Raw genomic sequence first — 13,641 nt, 5'->3', positions numbered from 1 at the left:
TCTATATTTAAATGCAAGCAGTTATCATTCAACCAGTGATGCAATTAATTAAAAACTCAATGGGAGAAATGTCATTAGGCTGATAGACACAACAGAGTTTCACCAGACAATAACGAAATAATATTTTGTTGATGAACTATAGCAGAATGTCTTTTGTCTGTACCTGAGAGGGACGTGTTTCTCAGATGGCTAAGGACTGCCCGAAGAGAAAGGGCTACCTAGAGAAGCCATCTATAAGATCAAGTCCTTAATATATGGAAGTAAGAGGTACAGAGAGAGCACATAAGACAAGCAGTTAGAGTGTTGCTAAAAAGTGTTCACCCCCTTTTACATTTTCACATTATATTATTATACTACCGTCCAAAGCAGTGATGATTTAGGTGTGATACATTAAAAGGGGTGAAAACTTAATGTGATCAACTATTTTGTGTTTTGTATTTGGAATTAATTATAATTAAATTGCAGTAATCTGCTTTCACTGTTGACATTAAAGAGTATTTTTCTATGGATTAGTATCAAAAATCCACATTAATTCCTGTGATTCAATGTTGTATAATAATAAAATGTGAAAACATCTGAAGGGGTGAAAAAATTATATAGGCAGTGTATCAAAGATCATGCTTTGGCTGCTTACGTCCATCGGCCAGGGTACATCACTGCCATCAAGCCTCAAGAAGGATTCTGGCTTTGGACTGATTGATGAAGCTGAGGAAAGTGTGACTGATGATTTTGTCACTGAGTGAGGCATGTTAGGCAGAGCTGGTGGGAAGGCAGCTTGGTGCTTCTGGTGCTCCGGGTCATCAGCACAAGACATCAGAGTTGAACCATGAAAGCACTAACAGCCCTTTTAAGGGCCACATACCTCCAATGTTGTCATGGTTTTAAGAACATTTCTGAGTCCTTACTATATCTTTTAGAAGTAACATTTAAAGCGATAACAGTAACAATTTTAGTACTAACCCATAGAAATGAATAACAAAAAAGATATCTCCTTAATATCTTTTTCTTTTCTCTTAGACATCAGTGAGATCAGAAAGAAATAAAATGGAGATATTTTCTTTTGACTCATGCTTCTCAGATTTTTCTCTTGAGAATAAATACCCATGTGTTCTCACAAGTGTCTCTTCTTGAGTTTCTGCAGAGACCTCAGCACAGTCACACAATAGGCTAAGATTTTACAAGTAGTATCTTTACTTTTTTTGCAATTTTCACACATTTCATGATATATTACTGAGCACACAATGCAAATAACTTCAGTTATTTGTGGTAATGAAACACATTACTATGACTACAAAACTGCAGTCCTTGCATCTGAATAATAGTATTAGTTGCTCTAATTTATATCTCTGTGCTCCAATTTGATCACACTTTTCCTAGTAGCAAAAGCAGTGTAGTGGTTAAGACTTTGGACTTCACCCCTGAGGGTGTGGGTTCAAGTCCCTCTGATGACATTGTGTAACCACAAGCAAGCTAACTTGTAATGTCATCTGCTTGTCCTGCAACTAGAAAAATAGAAGAAACGTAGCCAATCATATCTCCAATGTTGTTAAGTCTCCTTAGGGGGGGGAAGCATCAATCCAATATGTAAAGAATATGAAATATATTAAAAAAGTACTATAAAGGGATTTTACAAAATATAACATTTTTCTTCTTTTGGGTGCTCCCATTAGGGGTCGCCACAGCAGATCATCTTTTTCCATATGTTTCTGTCCCCTGCATCTTGCTCTGTCACACTAACCACCTGCTTAACCTCTTTCACCACATCCATAAACCTCCTCTTAGACTTCCTCTTTTCCTCTTGCCTGGCAGTTCTATCCTTAACATCCTTCTCCCAATATATCCAGCATCTCTCCTATGCATATTTCAAAACCAACATAATCTCATTTCTCTGGCTTTTTTTCCAAACCATCCAACCTGAGCTAACCCTCTAATGTACTCTTTCATAATCCTGTCCATTCTCATCATACCCAATGCAAATCTTAACATATTTAACTCTGCCTCCTCCAGCTCTGTTTCCTATCTTTTTGCCAGTGACACCATCTCCAACCTATATAACATAGTTAGTCTCACTACCGTCTTGTAGACCTTCCCTTTCACTCTTGCTGCTACAGGTCTGTCACAAATCACTCCTGACACAATTTTCCATCCACTCCACCCTGCCTGCACTCTCTTCTTCACGTCTCTTCCACACTCCCCGTTACTCGGTACTGTTGATCCCAAGTATTTACACTCATGCATCTTCACCAACTCTACTTTTTGCATCCTTACCATTCATTTGACCTCCTTCTCATTCACACACATGTATGCTGTTTTGGTCCTACTGACCTTCATTTTTTCCTTTCTAGAGCATATCTCCATTTCTCCAGGGTCTCCTCAACCTCCTCCCTGCCCTTGTTACAGATTCTAATGTCACCCACAGACATCATAGATGCAGGGGTGGGGGGATTCTGTCTAATCTCCTCTGTCAACCTGTCCATCACCATTGCAAATAAGAAAGGGCTAAGGGTTGATTCCAGATGTAATCCCAACTCCACCTTAAACGCATCCATATCTCCTACTTCACAACTGTCACACTTCCTTGTACATATCCTGTACTATTCTTACATACTTCTCTGTCGCTTCCAATTTCCTCATTCAATACCACAACTCCTTTCTAGGCATCCTGTCATGTGCTTTCTCTAGGTCCACAAAGACACAATGCAGCTTCTACTGGCCTTCCCTATACTTCTCCATCAACATCTTCAGAGCAAACATCACATCTGTGGTGCTCTTTCCCAGCATGAAACCATACTGCTGCTCACTAATCAACACCTTACTTCTTAGGCTAGCTTCCACTACTCTTTCCCATAACTTCATTCTGTGGCTGATCAATTATATCCTTCTGTAGTTTTTACAGTTCTGCATATCACCCTTACACTTAAAAATCGGTACCAGTACACTTCTTCTCCAATCCTCGGGAAACCTCTCACTTGTCTTTTTTTTCTGTCCTCCCTGGCCTTTGGACTTTACTTTTATTCTGTGTTAATTAGTGTTCCCTAATTTTAATTATTTATTTTGTTTTTTCTTTTTCTTCATCATGTAAAGCACTTTGAGCTACATTGTTTATATGAAAACGTGCTATAGAAATAACTGTTATTGTTGTTGTTTCCAAGATTGCATTGAACAATCTGGTTAAAACTCCCTTGCCATCTCTCCTAAACACCTCCATGCTTCCACAGGTATGTTATAAGGATGAACAGCCTTCTCATTCTTCTTCCTCTTCATAGCTGTCCTTACTTTCTCCTTGCTAATCCATTGCACTTTCTGATTCACTATCTCCAAATAATCCAACCCTCTCTCTCTCTCATTCTCTTCATTCATCACCCTTTCAAAGTACTCTTTCCATCTGCTCAACACACTCTCCTCGCTTCTGAGTATGTTTCCATCTTTATCCTTTATCTCCCTAACCTGCTGTTCATTTTTCCCTGCTCAGTCCCTCTGTCTAAGCATTCGGTACAGGTCCTTTTCTCCCTACTTATTGTCCAACCTCTCATACAACTCATCATACACTTTATCTTTAGCCTTTGCCACCTCTCCCTTCAACTTACATCGTATCTCCTTGTACTCCTGTCTACTTTTTTCATCTCTCCCATTTCTTCTTCGACAACCCCTTCCTTTGTATACTGTCCTGTACTTACCCGTTCCACCACCAGGTTTCTCTGTCCTCCTTCCTCTGTCCAGATATCACACCAAGCACCATTCTAGTAATCTCCTTTATTACTTCTGCTGTAGTTGGCCAGCTACTGTATCTGGTAACTCTTCACTCTCACCTAGTGCCTCTCTTACTTTCTCCCTGAACTCTACCTTACAGTCTTCCTTTCTCAACTTCCACCATTTCATCCTTGGCTCTGCTCTCACTCTCTTCCTCTTCTTGATTTCCAGTGTCTACAGACCACCATCCTATGCTGCCTAACTACACTTTCCACTGCCACCACTTTGCAGTTCTGCTTCAGTACTGATCCTCCTGCATAGCATTTAATCTACCTGTTTGTATGTTTCTGCACTCTTGTGCATCACCCTGTGTTCCTCCCTCTTCTTAAAATATGTATTCACCTCAGCCATGTCCTTCCAATCCACTATCATCTGACCTTCTTCATTCCTCGAACAATCTGCTATGGAAATCTTTATTGCTGTCCACATATTGATCTGGCAAAATTTTACACTGCATGCCCTTCATGGTATAATCTGCCTCATTTACCCACGAAGAAACACACTGGTTTGTGCATCCCCCATGGCTGGGTTACAAAATATAGCAAATATAGCAAGCATCTTAAACCAAAATTTCAATTTTGACTCCTTTTACCTCAGCATTAGACAAAAGGAGACATGAGATACAACTATTTCTTATAAAGGAATTTTAGGAGAAACATCTGTGACAAAGTTAATTAGTAAATGAAAAATAAATGAGAATATCTTTTAAGTCTCATAAGCAATCAAAGATCAACCTTTGAAGTTGTAACTATGGGAAGACCTGAGTGACACCATATATAACTTACAAATAAAAGAATTGATGAAATGCAACATTTATGACCTTCTCTGACTATAATTTCTGTTTTGCAGATTTCTGATTCTAAGATGAATTGTTTCTCAGCAAAACTTTAAACGTTTAAGTTTTGTCTAGTGTGCTGCATTTGAACTCATTTACAGTATATAGAACATTTCAGTGGACTTCAACAATATAAACAAAGATATATTTTATACATAGAGTACAAAAACTAGCATTTTTCAAATTCAATATAAACAAGATTAAAATTGGTAGAGGTTAGTATATGAGAAAATCCAGATCTTTTGTTGGTTTTCATTTACTATAATAATGGAACATTTGTTCCAGACATTTTATGTACAGCCTGTATTTAAAAATGTTCTCAAAAATAGCATTTGCATATGTCATTCTTGATAAAGTATCTAATAAACATAATCGGACATTGAGAGCAGTATGTTGTTTTTACACAGAGGTAAGGTATTACGTTCTGTTTTCATTATAGTAAAAATTAGCATATTCTATAACATGATTTTTTACATTCTTTTGTTCTTAATGCGGTAGATTAATAAAATATGTAACATGTGGCCAGTTGTTAACAGACTTTGCTAACCATCATGAAATACTAGCTGTACACCAATTTGGCTAAATGCAAATGTAAAGTTGGACGGAGGCCAAGAATGTTTATTCTGATCCACACATTTTTGCAGCTCTGCAAACTGATGCAGATGGTCATCCCCGCAGGATTTTTGGCACTTGACTGTTCTTTCTAATAGCAATAGCACAGAAACACTTACACACATACATTCCTTAGTCATGTGTTTGTATATGCATAAATTAAAAGTATACAAATTGTTAAGCACAGGCTAAGCTAACAGGCAGGAGATTATATGTAATACATTTTTCTTTTTGTGGTAGTTCATATTAGGAATTCCACAGTTTAAAGTAAGTGCTAGGAAAAATATTAACTAATTTAATTCTAAGACAACATACAGCTGAAATTGTCTGGAGGTGAAAGTAGAGATGGTGTCTTCTGTGTGGGGCTCATATTATCCCCTCAATTTAATTTCTCCCTTAATTCCTCACTTTTCTTAGACACTACAAAGACATGCTGTCAGTGCAATTGATCTGTTTAAACTTGGATGGGTAATGTTTTCAGTGCTCTTCACAGCATGGCCTGCCTTCAGCTTTCTTTTGGCTAGAAAGAGTCTAATTACTCCTGACCTTGATTCTTATAATTAGGCAAAGAAAATGGATGGATGGATGGAAATGTACTGTACTTGAAATTACTATTTAATCTGTATTGTATTATTCATTTACAAACCATCAGAGTGCTGCTCTCCACAATTATTTGAAGGAAAAAAAAATCTTATTTTTCACTTCTGAGTTTAATATACAAATTCTTCAACACAGTTTATACAGATGTGGCCTGGCCAAAGTGATTGATCACTTAATGAGGTACAACTTACCATCCCATTTGAGTCAAGAACCAAAAGTTTAAAGAATTCTGGTGTCAAGATGTTTGTATGCCACTGTATTTATTTTCCTTAATAATAATAATTCTTTGCATTTATATAGCACATTTCTCACTACCAGCAATTGCAGGTTAAGGGTCTTGCTGAAGGGCCCAACAGAGCAGAGTCCCTTTTGGCATTTACAGGATTTGAACCGGCAACCTTCCGATTGCCAGTGCAGATCTCTAGCCTGAGAGCTACCACTCTGCCATTGCAAGTTCTATTCTGTAAAATAATTTCCCTCAATTTTCATTTTTTGAGAGGTTAGATTACATGAAGAAATCTGTCAACAAGTTGAATTCTGCCAGTAGTTTCTCAGGATATTGATGATGGAAAATTGCCAAAGTTCAAGAAACTGGCAACTGGAAATAAGGCTTGGTTCTACAAAATGGACCCTGAGACCAATCCACAATCCATGGTGTGGACCACAAAAGGACAGATGCCTTGTGCCAGAGCTCAACAGGTAAAGTCAACGGTGATGGTCATGTTTTCCATCTTCTTCCATAATAATGATCCCATTTGAAGAATTAGAGCCAGAGACATCAGTGATGTCAGATGCATACATGGAAGCTTGCCTAACCCCCTCTTCAAGCAGCTACAGAGAGTTTGCCCCAAACCACCTCTTTCCAACTTTTTCTTTCATCTTCTTTCATAATAGCCACAGGCAGGCCTGACATTTGAACCTCACCAACACAAAAATAACTAGAGGGACTAAAACAAAGTCTGATTTTAATCAGACTATTTTAATTACCATCCTGACCCCACAACATTCAAGCATTAAGCCTCTCAAAAAAGCAGGAATAAGTATATACAACCGCATACAATGCATTTCTGTATAGTACTCTTACCTGAGTGCAGTACAGAGCACTGTGAACAGATATTCAGTATCAATTGTCACATATGTGCATTTGGAAGACAACTTCAAGGCTTGTCGAATGCTAATTTCACCCTGTATTGTGGACTGACACTGTTGCCTAATGCCTGTCTTCTCATTTCTTCTGCAGATCTGACAACAGGCAATTGGAAGATGAGTGACATCACTTCTGGGTTCTGGTCCACTGCGCCCACCTCTTCTGCCTTATTTGCCTTTTAACCTGCTCTACCACCATCTTGCCTTAGATCTGCTTTTTGACTGCATCTAAGATGTTATCGGATTTTGAGTACCTTCGCTTTTGTTATATGGTCTCAGCAGCTTGTGCCCAAACTCTTCTTCATCACTTTGTTTATTACACAGTGCACACACAAAGAAAAAGCACTTGCCTTCACTTTTAATGTAAATTAAAAGTAATGTAAGGCAGCAATAAAACTTGCTGTTTGCAGCTAGTTGCAGAAAAAAATATATAATTTTTGTCTTTGGACTATTTAGAACATTAATCAGATAAGCAAAATTTCATAAGCAAAAAAACTCATATTCTTGTAACTAAAAAGTCTTATATTGCTGTCCATTAGGAATATAGATATGTGTTCCTACCGGTAATAATGACAGTACATACAAGACCAATACTATAAAGCATTGCTGGTTTAGAAGCCTAAATTTGAAAACAATACCTTATAAATGAGTTCTCTGTGCTTAATGCAGCAAAACAATAACTTAAATTCTCAGATAGAAATCTCTTCTGCCTAATAAATTCAGCGCAAAAATATTTGATATGGTTGACATACAATACTACTGTGGTCCAATTATTGAGAATACACTTCTTGTTTTGGGTGGTTAGTCCCTTATGTGTTTTGGTTTCTACAAAAAATAATTGTACCTTGAGAGTCTATGCAAAAAAACACAATGTTCCTTTAGTTTTGACAATTGATATATATGGTAATTTATGTTCTAAGCCTCCAAACTAAAAATGAAATCATTAAGCAGACATTAATTTTAACTGAGTATTACAAAGTTGGCAAAGTTAGAAATAGTCGTACATACTTAACAGTTTTAGGTCCAATTATCCACAAATACATTTGATTAGTTCACTTAACTTCATGGGTAACACTGTGATGCAGTGTTTAGCATATCTACCATACAGATTCAGAATAATGGTAGTCACTTTGGATAAAAGCATCGTCTAAGCAAATAAATGTGAATCTGATGGGTTCAGACATCATGCCTGGTTATTGTCCTTGTGGAGTCTGCACTTTATTCTCATGTTTACATGCGTGTTTTCCTTCCAGATCCTCTAAGAGGTTCTCATTTGCTTAATATGTGTTTGCATATTAGACCCTGTCTACAGATTTTGGGAATGAAGGATCCTTCCATTCAGGGTTGTTTCCTTCTGTAAGCCCATTACTGGTGGGCTAGACTTTGGTACCTTCTGATTCTTTACTAGAATACTGATGCTGTATGCAAGAGCGGAGAGAGACGACTACACTTCCTTAGAAGACTAGCGTCCTTCAACATCTGCAATAAGATGCTGCAGATGTTCTACCAGACGGTTGTGGCGAGTGCCCTCTCCTACGCGGTGGTGTGCTGGGGAGGCAGCATAAAGAAGAAGGATGCCTCACGCCTGGACAAACCGGTGAGAAAGGCAGGCTCTATTGTAGGCACAGAGCTGGACAGTTTGACATCCGTGGCAGAGCGACAGGCGCTGAGCAGGCTCCTGTTAATCATGGAGAATCCACTGCATCCACTGAACAGTATCATCTCCAGACAGAGGAACAGCTTTAGTGACAGACTGCTGTCACTGTCCTGCTCCACTGACAGACTGAGGAGATCGTTCCTCCACACTATGCGACTGTTCAGCTCCACCCAGGGAGGTAAACGTTAACACTATACAAAGTTATTGTCTGTTTTACCTGCATTTTTATCACACTTTAATTTAATATTGTTTTTTATCAGTATGCTGCTATTGGAGTACAGTATTTGAATTTCCCCTTTGCATTAATAAAGTATCTATCTATCTCTATCTATCTGGAATAAGCATGTTCTAAAAAAGTAATGAATGAATGAAAAACAAATTTGTAATACTAGATTACCTGTTTCCAGAATATTTATCATGGAGATGATAACTGTAGTATTATATATAAAAAGTTCCATTTTAATGATGTGTTTGCCTATGTCTTTTAATCTAACTATTTTGGAACCTCTGAATCTACCAAGATATTGGGTGTGTTATGAATTATACTATTTATCTATATGTTGATTGGTGTAAACTTATGTTTTTAAAATAATGCAAGATACCTTTATTTTTCAATGTAAAATACAATGAAATTTCATTTTGAGAAAGCCTATCTTATATATAAGATAAAAGTAAACAAGAGTAGACAATAAACTAAGTAAACAAACTATGAGAAGCACAGTTACTAGTAACAGTTCCAAATACACACAGATTAAATGTAGTACGCTGTAATGCAGTACGTGATGATAGACTCTATGGTGCACCTGTAGTTAACCAGCAGCTGTTGTGGGAGTTGTAGTTTCTTCAGGCTCTTCAGAAAGTGAAGCATCTGAAGAACCGCTTTGGCCATTACTGCCACGTATGTTGTCCATGACAGGTCCTGGTTGATGTGGACTCCCAAGAATCTGAAACTCTGGACTGTCTCCAGCCTCTTGCCTTAAGTCCTGAATCAGTTCCTTTGTTTTCCTGGAGTTGAGCACAAGGTTGTTGTTCTTGTTAAAACGGTCAAGATTTTCAACCTCTTCTCTATAGGCTGTTTTGTCATTATTGGAGATAAGGCCTATCACTATTTTATCATCTGCAAACTTTTCTATGATGTTAGTGTCATGGGTAGGTTTGCAGTCACCTGCGAAGAGGGAGTAAAGGAGAAGGCTCAGTAAACAGCCCTGTGATACCCCGGTTTTCTGTGTTACGCATGAAGAGAAGTGCTTACCCATGCACACAGTTTGTGGTCTGTTTGTAAGAAAATCTAAAATACAGATACACAGGTGTGAACTGAGACCCAAGTTGTTTAGTTTGACAGCCAGTTTGTTGGGGGGGATGGTGTTGAAGGCAGAGATCAAGGACCTCACCGCTGCCTGTCTTGGAATAGGGACGATTCTAGTGGAGTTGAGGCCAGTGGGAACAGTGGCCTGTTCTATATAGGTATTAAACAGGCTGGTAAACATTGCTGTCAGCTGGTCTACACAATGCTTCAGGACCCATCCAGGAACCCCATCAGGGCCAGCTGCCATATTAGGGTTAATGTGACTAAGAGTTCATCTCTCCTCATGTGCATTCAGTGCTAGACTGCAAAATGAGGACTCTTTCTGATAAGTTGGTTGTTGTCCTTGTCAAACTGTGTGAAGAAGTGATTGAGGTCATCAGGAAGAAATGAGTTTCTAATGTTGGTTGAGCAGGTGTTACCCTTATAGTCTGTGATGGACCTAATGCCCTGCCACAAGCATTGGGAGTCAGAACAGTTAAAAATCACTTCTATTTTTGCTTTGTAGCAGGGCTATGCCTCCTTAATGCCTTACCTCAGATTGTATCTAGCCGTTTTGTAAGCCTCTGGAAAGCAATGTCACGTGCCTTCAATAGGTCTTGGACTTTCAAGTTCTTCCAGAGTTTCCTATTAGGGAAACGCTTAGTAATAATGACATTGTCCATACAGAAGTTAATGTAGGATAAGACAGAGGAAGAATAAGCATTCAAGTCTGTTTGATTGTCCTTTGTAGTTGCCTGTTTGAACAGTTCCCGATCGGCATCATCATAGCAGATCTGTAATTCAGTTATGGCTCCTTCAGGCCATACTCTGACTAATTGCACATTAGGCTTTTTCCTTGTGATAACTGAGTCAAAAACAAAGAAATGTGATCAGGTTAACAGAGGTGGGAGGGGGGTGACACTGAATTAGCATTTGCTTTATTGCAGTATACAGTATGTGATTTAGTGTATTATTCCCTCTTGTTGAGAAATCAATAAACTGAGCACAGTTTTAAGGTTGGCGTGATTAAAATCACCTACTAAGATAAACACACCGTCTAGATGAATATTTTGCAGATCGTTTGGAGCATTGTGCAGTTTAGTCAACGCCACCTTGACATCAGCTTGTGAAGGGATGTAAACTGTGGTGAGGAACAAAAATGTAAATTCCCTTGGCAGATAAAAAGGTCTGCACTTCAGCATTATGAATTGTACGTCCGGAGAACAATATTGTTCAGCATTGACCGTGGAGTTACACCAAGCATTATTTACATATATGCACACCCTGCCACCTTGTCCTTACCTGATTTAGCTGTCCGATCCGAGTGGTAAACAGTCCAGTCTGCAAGGTCAATAGCCGCATCAGGGATATCAGTGTCCAGCCAGGTTTTGATGAAAAAATGTTAAATTATACTACTTTTTATAAGTGAGAGCTCTACCTTACATTACTCAGTCTGTTTAGAGAACTGAGGTGTTAATATATGCACTTCATTGGATCCAATACTATAATAAAGGATGCCCATAACATTACAATGGCTGTTATTTAGGGGTATTTAAAGAGAACTTCCACAGCAGCTTTTATTGTTGCCATTTACACCGATAATAAATCATTTGCAAAAATTCTCTTTGTGTAAAATGAAAGGATAACCATCTTACATTTGGTAAAATGTAATATGATCTTCTATGTGTGATTCTTTTCTTTTCTAATATAAACAGATTTGGCACAATAAATGATTTTAGTATTTTACATGAGGAATGCTTAAAAAGGAAAAATACAATGTGCAACAAAAGATTGTTAAACATGCTATACACAGTGCCAAAAGTCAAAATGGATATTGCATCTAGGTTCATCAGTATGCTACAAAACCTGCAATATGCTTTGAAAACATCTAAATGGCACACTTCACCAACTTTGATGTTCCTGTTAGTTTATAAAAGCTTAATTTATCTTATTACCTTAACTTGATTCCATAATTTATTAAAATAAATTAGCTTTTACAGTGTGAGTTAGTTCTGATAAGACAACACTTTCTTAGCAACAGAGAAATGGCGCAGTGTTCTCTAGGGTGTTCTTAAACTGAAGACAATTCTGATAATATTATCAGTATATGAAGCATGATATCTCAGAATAATTGAAAACCACCTAATCAAACAAAAACAAAACCTATTTATATTAATGTTTTGTATTTATTTAAACTAATTTCCTTTGTTTAATGTTCAGAATTTAGTTTTCTCAAGAGTTTACCATTTCAATTACTACTAACACTTTTGTGTCCATTTAAAACTGCTTCTTGCATAAAAAAATATTCTGGATAATCTGGCATTATATATTTTCAAGATATTTGCTTAGCTAATTATCCTAGCTGCTTAGATAACATTGAAAACCCTACTATTTCCAACACTGTCATAAGATCCATCAGTTTCTCACAAGAGCCTCTACTCAGTTTGTGCTTGTGGGTATGCTGAATGCCTATAATAATGTGGATTCCTATATTAATGCAAGAAGGCATGTGGGATTGCTTTGCTCAAAATTTAATTTAAAAGATATTTCAGGTCCTAAGAAATGCTTGTCAAGGAAGCTATTTTAATATTTCAATTGTCTGGCAATGAAAAGGAAGTCTTCCATGTAGCAAATTCATCATCTCAAAATACCCATACATTTTACAAGCACACTCTAGATAGAGATAAAGGGATTTATAGTTTTTTTTGCCAAATGTTTCTCTGGAAATCATTGTTTTTCATATCATCTGCAAGAGTTTATACCACTGGGGTAAATATATCACCAGATACTGAAGTAAATGTATTATACAGGAACATAAGTTCTGTGACAGCAAAAAGAGTATGTGCAAAAATTTGTGCAAATCCCAGATATCATACCAAGACCTACCATATCCAAATCCATGTACAGTATGCGTGCAACTCTACAAATTTAATCATTACATACTATATATACATAAAATGCAAAGGTAACTGACTCACTCATCAACAAAAATACCATGCCCCATTTAGATAAAACCTGAAATTTGGCAGAATGGTACATCTATGGTAGTAGGTATCCACTAAGAAAGGACATTTTGGTATATAAATATTTAAGGTTTAAAAAACCACGCAAAAGAAAAACTAAATATCCCAAAAATCTCAAAATGCCTTGACAGATTTGGTGAAAATTTGGTGACTTAGTAGCAAAAAAGAAAATTACCCAACATTTGTCGATATTTGTTGTTAATAGCACTCCTGTGGGTGGAATGTTGTAACGCACTGCATCCCCATGTCACCACAGCAGTAACAACAATTGCATGGAGAAGTGGGAGTACCAATTAATGCAAATGAAGGGCATCTGTCGAAGGAAAGTGAAATGAGCAAAGATCGGAGAAAACACATTTAGCAAGTGCTTGCCAGGCACTGTTGTTGTGAATGTAGTCAATTTTGCACAACTGATCCTGTAAGAAAGGTGCTGAATATATTTTAACCCTGCCTCTTCCCATCTTATCTGCAGTCTTGTGCAAATGCCAAGATGGGTACTACAGTTTCCATCAGTCACTGTGCTGCTCCAAATAATTTTACCAGTGTTCACAAACTTTAAAATAGGTCATCCATAAAAGCAGCATTTCACCTAAGACAGCAACTGCTGCATTTATTTTTCCTCAGCCACTTTGGGATAACAATTTCTTTCTTATAGCATTTATCTTAGAGCAGAGTTTCTCAACCTTTATGGCCTTGGGAGCCAGGTTTACCCTTTTTAAATTCCTTTGACAAT

This window comes from Polypterus senegalus, chromosome 3 (genome assembly GCF_016835505.1).
Source record: "Polypterus senegalus isolate Bchr_013 chromosome 3, ASM1683550v1, whole genome shotgun sequence".
Lineage (NCBI taxonomy): Eukaryota > Metazoa > Chordata > Cladistia > Polypteriformes > Polypteridae > Polypterus > Polypterus senegalus.
Note: the sequence above shows the minus strand (reverse complement) of the source record.